The 14,671-nt window shown below is 41.8% G+C and overlaps 1 pseudogene; it reads right to left on the reverse strand.

The window, feature by feature from the left end:
• Nucleotides 1-12,056: 12,056 nt before the first annotated feature.
• On the reverse strand, nt 12,057-14,459 carry LOC147114317 (protocadherin-10 pseudogene; annotated as a pseudogene).
• Nucleotides 14,460-14,671: the final 212 nt, after the last annotated feature.

The following is a 14,671-nucleotide window of genomic DNA, read 5'->3' on the forward strand; positions in this document are numbered from 1 at the left end:
AACATCCCCATTTCTGACGTTATGTTGGAGGGAAGCTCATTGATGAAGCAGCTGACGATGGTTAGGACTAGGACACTACCCTGAGGAACTCCTGCAGTGATGTCCTGGGGCTGTGATGATTGACCTTCAACCACCACAACCATCTTGCTTTGTGCTCGGTATGACTCCAGCCAGTGGACCGCTTTCCCTCTGATACCCATTGACTTCAGTTTTACTAGGGGTCCTTGAAACCACACTCGGTCAAATGCTGCCTTTGTGTCAAGGGCAGTCACTCTCACCTCATCTCTGGACTTCATCTCCTTTGTCCATGTTTGGATCAAGGCTGTAATGAGTTCAAGAGCGAATGGTCTTAGCAGAACCACAACTGGGTATCAGTGAGCAGATTATTGGTGAGTAAGTGCAGCTTGATAGCACTGTCGATGACAACTTCCATCACTTTGCTGATGATTGTGAGTAGGCTGATGGGATGGTAATAGGCTGGGTTGGATTTGTCCTACTTTTTGTGGACAGGAAATACCTGGGCAGTTTACATTATTGTTGGAGAGATGCCAGTGTTGTAACTGTACTGGAACAGCTTGGCTAGAGGCGCAGCTAGGTCTGGAGCACATGTCTTCAGCGCGATAGCCGGAATATTGTCAGGGCCCATAGCCTTTGCACTCAGCCAATTCTTGACATCATGTGGAGTGAATCGAATTGGCTGAAGATTGACTTCTGTGATGGTGGGAACCTCAGGAGGAGGCCGATATGGATCATCCACTCGGTATTTCTGGCTGACGATGGTTGTAAACGTTTCAGCCTTGTCTTTTGCACTCACGTGCTGGGCTCCACCATCATTGAGGATGGAGATATTCATGGAGCCTCCTCCTCCTGTTAGTTGTTTAATGGTCCAACACCACTCACGTTTGAATGTGGCAGGACTGCAAAGTTTTAACCTGCTCCATTTATTGTGGGATCGCTAAGCCCTGTGTACAGCATGCTGCTTTTGCTTTTTAGCATGCATGTAGTCCTGTGTTGAAGCTTCCCCAGGTCGGCACCTCATTTTTAGGTACACTTGGTGCTGCTCCTGGCATGCTTTTCTACACTCCTTATTGAACCAGGGTTGGCCCCCTGGCTCGGTGGTAATGGTAGAGTGAGGGATATGCCGAGCCATGTGGTTACAGATTGTGGTGGAATACAATTCTGCTGCTGATGATGGCCCACAGCACCTCATGGATGCCCAGTTTTGAGCTGCTAGATCTGTTCTGAATCTATCCCATTTAGCACGGTGGTAGTGCCACACAACACGATGGAGGTTGTCCTCAGTGTGAAGGCGGGACTTCGTCTCCACAATGACTGTGTGGTGGTCACTGCTATGAATACTGTCATGCGCAGATGCATCTGCGATCGGTAGGTTCGTGTGGACGAGTTCAAGTAGATTTTTCCCTCGTGTTGGTTCTCTCACCACCTGTCGCAGGCCCCGACTGGCAGTTATGTGCTTCAGGAATTGGCCAGCATTGGTGCTACCGAGCCACTTTTGGTGATGGACATTAAAGCCCCCCACCCAGAGTACATGTTGTGCCCTTTCTACTCTCAGTGCTTCTTCCAAGTGGTGTTCAACATGGAGGAGTACTGATTCATCAGCTGAGGGAGGACGATAGGTGGTAATCAGCAGGTGATTTCCTTGCCCATGTTGACCTGAAGCCAGTAGACTTCATGGGGTCTGGATTCAATGTGGAGGACTCCCAGGACCACTCCTTTCCAGCGGGACAGGCCATACCAGGGATGGTGATAGAAAAGTTTGAGACATTGGCTGAAAGGTATGATTCTGTGAGTATGACTATGTCAGGTTGTTGCTTGACTAGTCTGTTGAACAGCTCTCCCAATGTTGGCACAAGTCCCCAAATGTTGGTGAGGAGGACTTTGCAGTGTCGATTGGGCTAGGCCATATCCGTAGCCAGTGCCGAGGTCGGTCCAGTTTCATTCTTGTTATGTTTTGTAACGGGTAGTTACAACTGTGTGACTTGCTAGGCCATTTCGGAGGGCAATTAATAGCCAACCACATTGCTGTGGGTCTGGAGTCACATATAGGCGAGACCAGGTGAGGACGTCAGATTTTCTTCCCTAATGGACATTAGTGAACCAGTTTTTACCACAACCCGATACTTCATGGTTACCATTAATGATGATAGTTTTTTTTTTTAACTCACCAGCTGCTGTGGTGGGATTTAAATTGCATCTCTGAGATCAATAGTTCAGGTCTTCTAGATTACCAGCCCACTGACATTACCAGTACGATATCATTCCCTTACATTAAGACATTGTCACTACAGGGACTGAAGTGGTTCAAGGAGAAGACCCTCACAGAATCACAGAATCACAGAATCCCCACAGTGCAGGCAGAGGCCATTTCGGCCCATCGAGCCTGCACCGACACATATCCCACCCTATCCCCGTAACCCCACGTATTTAATCCCTTAACACTGAGGGTCAATTTATCATAGCCAAATCAACCTAACCCACACATCTTTGGACTGTGGGAGGAAACCGGAGCACCCGGAGGAAACCCACGTGGACACAGGGAGAATGTGCAAACTCCACACAGACAGTTGCCCGAGGCCAGATTTGAACCCGGGTCCCTGGCGCTGTGAGGCAACAGTGCTAACCACTATTCTGAGTGAAACCTGAAAGTGACATTAAAAGTACAGTTTTGCTAGCGTCACCCACATCCCGATCGCAAACAAAACAACAGCAGAGTATAAGTCAGGTGAAGTGAGACCATACTTTGGGGATGAAATTCAACTTCGGTGGGGGCACAAAACAATCGGTACCGGATCGACAACTATCTACACCTTTGCGAGTTTCCTTTCCACTGAAGGCACCTCTAATTTCCCCTCCAAGTCACATACCATCCTGGCTTGGACATGTACCCTTATCATCACATGGTGCAAGATTAATAGCGAGCTGCATTTACAAGTAGTTTTATCAATAATAATGAAGGCAGAATCGGCATTACCACAATAATATAATAGATTACTGCAATAATAAATGAAATGGATTGAAGAAATTTGAAGAGCTCATAACACTCAACATTAAAAAGACAGACTTTATTCGTACCCGAAATTAATAGAATAGTAAGCGGTTCATTCTTTGTTCCTCTACCACAAAAACAAACGTAAAAGCGACATTTATGGCGCTTATTCGAATGTTTCAACAATCATGCAATATTTGCAGGTTCTTCAACGATATTTCATCATGGTTTCAGTAATCTATAACATTGACTAAAATTTAATTACTAAGCTATGTTTTACAACTATCTGTCACTGAATTGACGAAGAGGAAACTTTAACTGCGCCTCTTATGAAATCCTTTACAGACTGTTACCTCCACAGCCTACTTCAATTCATATACAAGGGACGATGAGAAACAGAAATGGGTTGGAATGGAGGCGTCGTGAGATAATATGATCATTGCAATATATTTATGCTTTTGCTTTCTAATTATCTTTATTTTCTTCATTTATTATTTGTAACATGTATTAAATTATACTGCGTAAGTGACGGAAACAGATTACACTGTTCTAAAAGGTACTATCGTTCCAGTATTGCATAATTTAGATATGGTACATGCAACAATTTTAAAGCAATTTATTCTTGTAAATGCTTATTTGTTGTCGACAGTGAAACATTGTTTTTCATTGTAAACCTGTATTAATATTTCTGAACAATTCTACGTGTTATTCGGGTTTATAATTGTTATCCAAAGGTTAAAAATGGCATCATAACAGAGCCAATGAATATTGAAGCCAGAGCAAGCGAGCTGAAAGAAGGGTCCTGTTTCAATACAGTATAAAGTTTGCATGTGAAAATATAGACAAACGAACATAGACAGCTTAACATTTTTGATCAAAAGTAAAACAAAGATTTAAAAACTTCTGCTTATTGAATTTTCTGAAATACACTGAACAATTCAACCTCAGTAACAATTATACATTTAACAGCCAGACGCTCTACAAACTTTCTACAAAAGAGAGTCGCTTGTGGAGCTGAGCCAACTTTTGGCAAAGGTAATAAAATATCAAGGATGTTTGATCCGAGATGATGTCTGCCACGTTAATATTGCTGTTGAATATTTGCACATGGTGCCCTGGCCCAGAACCAGTATTTGTGATTCTTTGAGATTTTGTTAGTTAAACGGGAGTACAGCATTAATATTTTCCATATAAGCATTAGTACAGTGAAGTTGGATTTGGATAACATTTGAATTCAATTTCCGAGTGGCGCAGACCAGGCCCGCCTGCATCCAAGGAACCTGAGGAATGATTGAATCCCGCAACGTTAGCCACCCTTTTTCTTTTCAGAGACCGGGGGAGGTTCTGCATATTTATTGTTGATTTCAGATTTCCGCATTTTTTAAAAATTCACTCATCTTAGTGTGTAGCATAGGTGCACTGTAAAATGAAATCCTAATTTATTTTTGCATGCACGTTTTGAATTTTCCAGGCACATGGCATAAACGAAGTGTATGCTGTATGTATATTTAAAGAACAATGAGAACAATGAAGACCTCAAAATCTGCTTGCTTCTGATATAGGTGATGGGCCTGAAATTACGATGGTTTCGACAGCGTACGCACAGTGTACGCTGTCAGAAGCCTTCTGAAAGTCCCCGTCCGCATCCGCTGTGCATGCACAAAGACCCGGAACTTGCGATCTGTCAAGTTTCACATTGACAGATCATTCACATACGCTGCAAAAACACTTTTGCTGGCACAGATTTGGGCTATTTGACCAACTACTGCCCAGTGAATGCCCAGGAAAACCTTACACCTGGAAAAAGCAGGTGTAATGCCGTCTTTTATCAGCATCAGGGTTAAAATAAATGTTAAAATAAAACATTTTAATTGACTAAAACATAAACATACATTTAAAATTCGTTTAGTTAAATTCTGGCCCTTTTTAAAATGTTTAAATTTATTTTTCAAATAATTTTTGTTTTTAATGCTTTTGAAAGGATTTTTTACATTAATTTTGAACATGGGAGCATTCATTTTATTTCCATGGTGTGAATTATTATTTATTTGGCGATTTCTAATATGCTTTTGGGGATTCCGCAAGTAAATGGAATCCACATACGCATCATAGGAATCCCCGTTTTAATTGGTTGACTGGGCCCACGTGATCCCATGGATGCGTGTGAACCGCTGAGCCCCTGAATCCATGGACCTTTATGCAGGCCTACGCCTGCAGGCCCGAGAAGCGAACTCTCCTTAGCTGTGGAGCCAGGAGGTAAGTACGGAAATATTTTGCGGGTCAGAGGCGTAATCTAGATGTATGCCTCCAACCGCAAATTCAGGGCCGTTGTATATGAATTATGCACAAGTTTGGAACTTTATCAGTTATATCATCAAGCTATTGATGAGCAGTGGGGGGAAATGTTTTGCTGTTGACTAATAACCAACACCTATAAGCGTCTAAAGATATTCGAGATTGATTGGTTTTTTATCACGTGAGCTCTTGCCCGATGTATAAATTAAGTAAACTGATAGCATCTATTATGTAAGTGATCCAATAGATCTCGTGTTCATATATTGTGTTTGTGATGGGAATGTGGAACTCGCTAGCAAATCGAATGGTTGAGGCAAATAGCATATATGCAATTAAGGCGGAGCTAGACAAACATATGAGTGGAAAGGGAATTGGAAGATATATTAATAGGGCAGGATGAAGTAAGGTGGTTGGAGACTCGTGTGGAATATAAACACCTGCATAGACCTGCTGGTCTGAATGGCCTGTTTTTTTGTGCTGTAAATTGTCTGTAATTCTATGTAAAAAAAATGAAATAGTGACTACACTTCAAAAATAATTTGCTGAGAGTGAAACGCGTTGCTGCCTCCCGAGGTGGTGAAAGGGGTTAAGTAATTGCAGGTCATTCCGTTCATATTTATAGCTGGTAATTTGACTAGATTGGGTCATATGTCTGCTTTCATCGTCCTGCAAGACAATTTTAGTGTGACTATGAAGCCCAAAGTGCTTCACAGCTGCTAAGCTTGTTGTGCAAACGGGTGCCAATGTTCTGATGGACCGGAAGTAAATTGCCGTGGGAGTTTCTCTTCCAGAGAGTCACATCCAGCTTCTTCTCTTCTCCAGGGCATCTCACGCAAAGGTCGGTTGGGTTCTCATACCTTATTCATTGCACTGTAACTTTAGCGTCAATGGGAAACCAAATAAGACCCGTTGACGCTACAGTTGTAGGCAATGTGACTGAAAGGCTAAGCACTGAAGAGCATAACGTTGTTAAAGTATCTTTAGGTATAATACGTTGTTAGATCCCACACCTAAACACTTTTTTTAAAATCTGAAAAATAATCCCAACCGATTTGTTTATGCAACATTACTGCTTAAACGCTGTTGCAGATAAAAACTAATTAGTGTCCTCATATTGGTGTGATCATGCTTATCGTATATGGCTCAGCTGTAGATCTTTCGCCTCTGAATACGAAAGTTGTGGGTTATAGTTCCACTCCAAAGAACACATAATCTAGGCTGACACTTCAGTGCAGTACTGAAGCAGTGAGATGTTAAACTGAACCACATCTGACTGCTCAGGTGGACGTACAAGATCCCATGGCGCTGTTCGAAGAACAGCAGGCGAGTTCTCCCCAGTGTCCTGGCCAAGATTTAGTTCTAAAGCAAAATCTCTAAAGGAACAGATTAACTGGTCATTGTCATATTGCTGTTTGTGGGCCCATGCTGTGCGCAAATCGGCTGCCACCATACCGAAATTAGTGCTGTAAAGCACTTTGGAGTGTCCGTAGGTCGTGACATTCGCTAGATAAATGCAAGTCTTTCTTTCTTTATCATCAATTTTCTACGTTAAATTTCATCTGCCACGTGTCCACGCATTTCACCAGCATGTATATATGTCTTCCTGAAGCCTATCACTCTCCACGTCACTGTTCACTATACTTCCAAGTTCTGTGTCATCTGCAAATTTTTAAACTGTATCCTGTACACCCACGACCAAGTCATTAATGTATATCAAGAAAAGCAATGTTGCTATAACCGACCCCTGGGGAACACCACTGTATAACTACCTCCAGCTGAAAAGCAACCGTTCACCACTACTCTCTGTTTCCTATCACTTAGCCAATTTCGTATCCACTGTCCCTTTCATTCCATGGGCTTCAACTTTTCTGGCAAGCCTATTCTGTGGCACTTTGCCAAACGCCTTTTGGAAATCCATGTACACCACATCAACTGCATTACTCTCATCAACCCGCTCTGTTACATCATCAAAAAACTCGATCAAGTTGGTTAAGCACGATTTTCCTTTAACAAATCCGTGCTGGGTTTCCTTAATTAATCCACACCTATCCAAGTGACTGTAAATTTTAAACCTGATTACTGTTTGTAAAAGCTTCCCCACTACCGAGGTTAAACTGTCTGGCCTGTAGTTGCTGGAATTATCTTTACACCATTTTTTGAACAAAGGTGTAACATTTGCAATTCTGCAGTCCACTGGCACCACCCCTGTAGCAATGGAGCATTGGAATATAATGGCCAGTACCTCTGCGGTTTCCACTCTCAATTCCCTCAGCATCCTAGGAGGCATCCCATCTGCTCAAGGTGATTTATCTACTTGAAGTACAGCCAGCCTTTCTAATACCTCTTCTTTATCAATTTTTATCCTATCAAGTGTCTCCACTACCTCCGCCATCACTATGTCTATGGCAGCATCCACTTCCTTGGTGAACACAGATGCAAAGTACTCATTTCGTATCTCAGCCATACCCTCTGCCTCCATGCATATGCCTCCTTGTTGGTCCCTAATCGGCCCCACCCCTCCTCTTAATACCGTTTTACTATGTATATGCATGTAGAAGACTTTTGGATTCGCTTTTATGTTGGCTGCCATTCTATTCTCATACCCTCTCTTTGCCACTCTTATTTTTTTGTACTTCTCCTCTGACCGTTCTATTTATAACCTGATTCTCAAATGTATTTGCAACCTGACCTCTGTCATATGCGCTCATTTACTGCTTCATCTTATTCTCTCTCTGTTTTGTCATGCAGGGAGCCCTGACTTTAGTTGCCCTGCCTTTCCCCCTAGTGGGAATGTATCTATTTCCTCTTTAAAGGCAGCCCATTATTCCATTGCAGTTTTGCATGCCAATCTTTGATTCCCGTTTACTGGGGCCAGATCCGTTTCATCCCACTGCAATTGGCTTTCCCCCAGTTAAATATTTTTAATCTAGATTGCTCGCTGTCCTTTTCCATAGCTTATCTAAACCTTAGGATACATTATTACTGTTCCCTAAATGTTCACCTGCTGATACTTGATCCACTTGACCTCCATCATACCTCAGAACCAGATTCATCACTGGCTCCTCCCTCGTCGGGCCAGAAACATACTATCAAGAAAGCTTTCCTGAACACACTTGAAAAATTCTTCCCGTTCTCCGCTCTTTACAATATTACGATCCCAGTGTATATTAGGATAGTTGAAGTCCCCTTTTATTACAACTCTATAGTTCTTACACCGCCTTGTAATTTCTCTGCAAATTTGCTCCGCCATGTCTTTCCCACTATGTCTGTGTCTATGTCTGTGGAATACACCTAGTAGTGTAATAGCACCTCTATTATTTCTTAACTCTAGCCATATAGATTCTGTCCTTGACGCCTCCAGGACATCCTCCCTCTCCAGCACTGTAACATTCTCCTTAACTAATATTGCCACACCACCTCCTATATTTCCTTCCCTATCTTCCCTGAACACCTAATAACAAGGATATTTAATACCCAATCCTGCCCTTTTTTGAGCCAGGTATCAGTTATTGCCACAACATCATATTCCCATGTTGCTGTTTGTGCCTGCAGCTCACTTAACTTGTTTACCACACGTCATGCGTTCACATACATACAATTCAAACCCATCTTAGGCCATCTTGCATTCTCTCTTAATTTCAGTATTTTACTTTGACCCCACCTAATGGCCAGGGAATAACTAGAGTTATAGATCAGAAGTGTAAAAAGTAGGTTAAAATAAAGTGAGTGGAATTGCTATTACTATTGAGTTAAACTGTCTGTACAGCAATGCACACAATGTCTTTAATAAAAGCAGGGGAACTGGAGGCAATAATACATTGTGAGGAACCAGATATATAGGGATTATTGAGACATGGTTATAGAAAACTCAGGACTGGGAATTAAACATTATAGGGTACAACATATTTGGAAAAGATAGAGGGGGTAAAGGGAGAGGTGGAGCAGCTGTACTTATTAGGCATAACATAATGGCAGTAGAAAAAAGTGATGCAGCTATTAATAAAACAGAAATAGAATCCAAGTGGATAGAGATAAAAGATAATAAAGGATCAATCACACTAATAAGGGGTGTTATAAATCTCATCATCAAGAAACTACTTATGAAATAACGCTGGATGGCCAGCTGGTGGCGCCATCCAAGGAGTATAAATACTCGGGCGTTGGCCCCAGCTTGCTAGGGACATTTTGTAAGACAAGGAGCTAGTGAAATACAACTAGACTTCCATGTTCTGAAACAAGTTGATTAAAGCCTTTCTTTATGCTCAAACCAAGTACGCAGTGAGTTTTATTACATCAAGGGGTAGTCTTCAGACTACCTAATAGTGGAAGGGAGGTGGAGCAAGAAATATGCAAGCAAATTAGGGAAATGAGTGAAACCCATAAAATAATAATCATGGGGGATTTCAACTACGCCAAAATTATTTGGCCAGAAAAGATTGATAAAGGGGATAAACGAATGGAGTTCCTACAATGTGTACAGGACTCCTTTCTAACTCAATATGTTAAAGTCCCAACAAGGGGGGATTCACTACTGGATCTAGTAATGGTGAATGAACCAGAGCAGATAAGAGAAGTAAAAATAGGGGAACAGCTAGGCAATAGCGACCATAATATAATACAATTTAAGATAATAATTAAGAACAATTTAGTGCAAGGAAATAAGTTACAGTAAGTACGTGGACAACAGGGGTGTGCATGACAAGGAAGAATATGAAGCGATTCAGAGGGAAGCAAAAAAACAATTAGGAAGGCAATGAGGAACTATGAAATTAAATTATCAAGGAACATGAAACAAAATAGTAAAATATTCTACAGGCAAATAAATAAAAAAGAAAGACAGGATGGTAATAGGGCCACTAATGGAAGGCCAGGGTAAAATCACAGGCAATGATAGCGAAATGGCAGAAATATTGAATAATTACTTTGCATCAGTATTTACCAGGTCGGCAGCTCAGGCGGAAGTGACATCGAAAGATGAAATTGAAAATGATATAACCACATTTAAAGTAAAAAGAGGAGAAATATTAAATAAACTAATCAAACACAAAGTGGAAAAAAAACCTGGTCCAGACAGATTACATCCACACATTTTAAAATAATCTAGGGAACAGATAGCAGAGGTACTATTACACATATTGAAAAATCCGTTAGAAAAAGGTGCAGTACCAGAGGACTGATGGATGGCTAACCTAAACCCATATTTAAGAATGGAGCTAGAACATGTCCAGAGAGCTAGACCAGTCAACTTAACATTGGTGGTAGTAAATATCATGGAATCCCTACTAAAGGAAAAAATAGAAGAACATGTAGAAACCAAAAATATAATAAGGAATAGTCAGCACGAATTTCAAAAGGGAAAGTCTTGAATTCTTTGAACAGGTAGCAGAGAGAGTAGATGGGGATAATGCAGTAGATGTAATTAATCTAGATTTCCAAAAGTCCTTCGAGAAGGTACCACATAATAGACTAATGAATAAGGTCAGTGAATGTGAAGTCAGGAGACAACTAGCAGAATGGATAGCTAGCTGGCGTCAAGACAGAAAGCAAAGAGTAGAGCTTAAGGATGCCTATTCAGAGTGGCAGAAGGTGGAAAGAGGGGTCCCACAAGGATCAGTGCTGTGACCGATGTTGTTCACAATTTATATTAACGATTTAGACTTTACAATCAAAAACACAATTTCTAAATTTGTGGATAACACCAAATGGTGGGGGGGGGGGCGGTTACTCAATATGGACGAGGACTGCAACAAATGACAAGAAGACATTAGTAAACTTGCAGATGGACAGATAATTGGCAAATGAATTTCAAAACAGATAAATGTGAGGTATTACATTTTGGTAAGAAAATAAGGAGGTCACATATTACTTGTAAAATAAGAATCTAAATGGGGTAGAAGAGCAAACGGATCTCGGACTACAAATACACAAATTACTAAAAGTAGTGACACAGCTTAATAAGGCCATAAAAAGCAAACCAGCATTGGGTTTATTTCTAGAGGGACAGAATTGAACAGTAGGGAAGTTATTCTAAACTTGTATCGAACCATGGTTAGAACACACTTGGAGAGTACTGTGCACAATTAATGGTCGCCATTTTATCCAAAGGATATAGAAGCACTGGAGAAGGTGCAAGAACGATATACAAGGATGATACCAGAAATGCGACTTTAAAGTTTTGCAAGTTTTTGATAGAGTAGACAAAGAAATATTGTTTCCACTTGTGGTGAAGAGCAAAATTAGAGGCCATCAATATAAGATCTTCACCAAGCAATCAAATAGGAATTCAGTGAAAATTTCTTTACCCAGAGAATGGTGAGAATGTGGAATTCGCTACCACACGGAGTGGTTGAAGCGAATAGCATAGGTGCATTTAAGGGGAGGCAAGATACGCATATGAGGGAGAAGGGAATAGAGGGTTATGCTGATAGAGTTAGATGAGGAAAGATGGGAGGAGGTTCGAGTGGAGCATAAACGTCAGTGTTGATTGGTTTGGCCGAATGGCCTCTATCTGTGCTGTATATCCTATGTAATCCTATGTAATTAAAACAATTGAATGCTATGCAGTTACGCTATAAACCATGTTTTCCAGACTGTCACAAGAATGGCATGAGTTTTACATGCATCACTATTTATTTGACCTAAGTAGCCATCGATTCGAATACACAAAGGACACCCACGATCTGCATTGCATAATATGTTATCTACTCATATTTTGTAAATTATTATTTATCACCTGCAGTGAATTTGTCTTTTTACTAAATTATATTCTGGGGTTGGTATCTCGAACATTGATATCGCTGAGAGACAATGTAGGTTGGCAAGGTTTCAGGAACAAAAAATCAGTCTTTGATGATTCCGGAGATAAACAGACTGTATAACGATAACTGTCAGAAAGTGGAAGCGTCTGGGCAGCCGCACTATAACTTAAACAGTCTTTGGGGTCAGGTCTCCGATTAAAGGTATCATTCGTATTCCTTTGTCTGCAGCAACAGATTATGGAGTCGCAATAATAAATATTTCTCTCCTGTTTACACTTCAGGGCAACTAGAAACATTATGGTTACAAGAAATACAAAGGAAGTCGAGCCTAAAATGATGACTAAATAAAGATTTAGATCCGAAAAATATCTAGATAATCTAGGTTGGTCACCTCGTTCGGATGGTTTCTCCGTAACGTTGGCCAGCACTGAAAAGAAGATTGTGGCCGTGCTGGAGAGGCTGGGCTGCCCGTTGTCCTTGACCGAGATGACCAATCGTTGCGTGGTGGCATCTTGATCTGTAAGACGTCGGATCGTTCTGATTTCTCCAGAGACAGGTGCCACACTGAAGAGACTGGTATCAGTGGCCTCCATCAGTTGATAGGAAAGCCGTGCGTTTTGCCCAGAGTCTGCATCGGTACCAATTAGCTTAGTTACCAGGTATCCTGGATACGCTGACAGCGCCAAAATCTCCACTGCTGCTGAAATGTTCCGCATCAAATTTGAAACAATTATCGGAGCATTGTCATTTTGATCCAAGATAATAACGTTCACGATGGCAGTGCTGCTCAGTGAGGGTGAACCGGAATCATAAGCTTGAACTTTCATCTGGAAATTCTTGAGTTGCTCATAATCAAATGATCTCAGAGAATAAATATTGCCATTCTTCGAGTTAATGCTAATGTAAGACGATGCAGGATCCTTTTGTATCCTACTCTCTGAAATAATATATGTGACCTCACCATTTTGGTCTAAATCAGGATCCAACGCGGTAACAGCAAATATAGAAGCACCAGGAGTGTTGTTCTCCATCAGATACACGTTATATGAGGATTGTGTGAACATCGGTGCATTGTCATTAATATCAGAAACAGAAATGAAGATTGTTTTGTTGCTTGAAAGAGAAGGAGACCCTCCGTCCCAGGCTGAAAGAACTATGTTATACATTGGATTTGACTCACGATCCAGTGCATCATTGGTGATCAACTTATAGTGGTTCCTTCCAGATTTTTGCAGTTTGAATGGGGTATTCGTTGAAATATGACACTGGACCTGACCGTTTTCCCCTGAATCTCGATCCGTCACACTGATTAAAGCTATCACAGTTCCAACTGCAGCATCTTCGCTGACATTACTCGTTATTGAGCTCAGTTTGATCTCAGGAGAGTTATCATTCACGTCAATTATACTGACTAGAACCTTGGCATGTCCCCGGTGCGGAGCGCTATCCACAGCTTGTACATCAAGTTCATAAACACTTGATTCTTCGAAATCCAATCGACCTTGAACTCTGATCTCGCCAGTTTCCGGGTCTAACTTGAACAAATCGCTAACGGTATGAGACGCGTGATCACTGAAGGAATATTTTAAATCGGCATTTCCACCTTCATCCAAATCGGCAGCATTTATTGCCGCCACCAAGGTACCCCTTGGTGAATTTTCTACTAGACTGGCCCTATATATTTCCTGATCGAACACAGGGGCATTGTCATTGGCGTCTAGCACAGTAATGATGATCCGAGCTGTGCCAGATCTCTGGGGAAACCCACCGTCAAAGGCCGTCAGTACAAGCTCAAAGGTCGATTGCAGTTCGCGGTCCAAGGACTTTTCTAACAGTAGCTCGGCATTTTTATCGCCATCGCTTCTTGTCCGCATTTTGAGGCCGAAGTGCCCATTTGGGCTGATCTGGTAAGCACTGATAGCGTTTGAGCCCACGTCAAGATCGCGCGCGCTCTTGAGAGGGAAGCGCGCGCCTGGCGCAACCGACTCGGCGATCTGCACGGAAACTCGACTGCTCGGAAAACTGGGAGAATTATCATTTATATCTAATATCTCCACTTCAACAGGATATATCTCCAAAGGATTTTGAACCGCCACATCAAAGGAAACGGAACAAGTCGAATGCCGCTGACACAGCTCCTCTCTGTCGATTCTTTCATTAACAAATAAAACGCCGTTTTCCAAATTTACCTCCAACAATCGTTTTCTGGCATCAGACACCAGTCGAAACTGCCGAGCTGACAATTCTCGAACACTTAGTCCTAAATCCTCGGCGATATTACCAACAAAGGCTCCAATGCTCTGTTCCTCGGGAATTGAGTAGCGAAGTTGTGCCCAAACCAGCTCCGAGACATAAAGTAAGTAAATAAAGATCGCCCCGCTTCTGGGTGCAGTCGCCATTGTTTCGAGCTGGATTTTATATATAAAAAAATAACACTGCCGCCAATCGTTTACCTTCAACGATGTGTTGTGCCACAAAATCCGTCCTTCAGTATGTCGGCAAACCGATTTGAAACGGAAAAATGTAAAAATACAGCATGCGCGGTCATTAAGAACTTGTCTTCACGCCGTGAACACAGGCAGCTCGCCTTTTCTCGTCGCTTCTGTTCTGT

Source organism: Somniosus microcephalus, chromosome 8, assembly GCF_052327205.1.
Source record: "Somniosus microcephalus isolate GS21.2 chromosome 8, FLI_Smic_1.0, whole genome shotgun sequence".
In the NCBI taxonomy this organism is placed as follows: domain Eukaryota; kingdom Metazoa; phylum Chordata; class Chondrichthyes; order Squaliformes; family Somniosidae; genus Somniosus; species Somniosus microcephalus.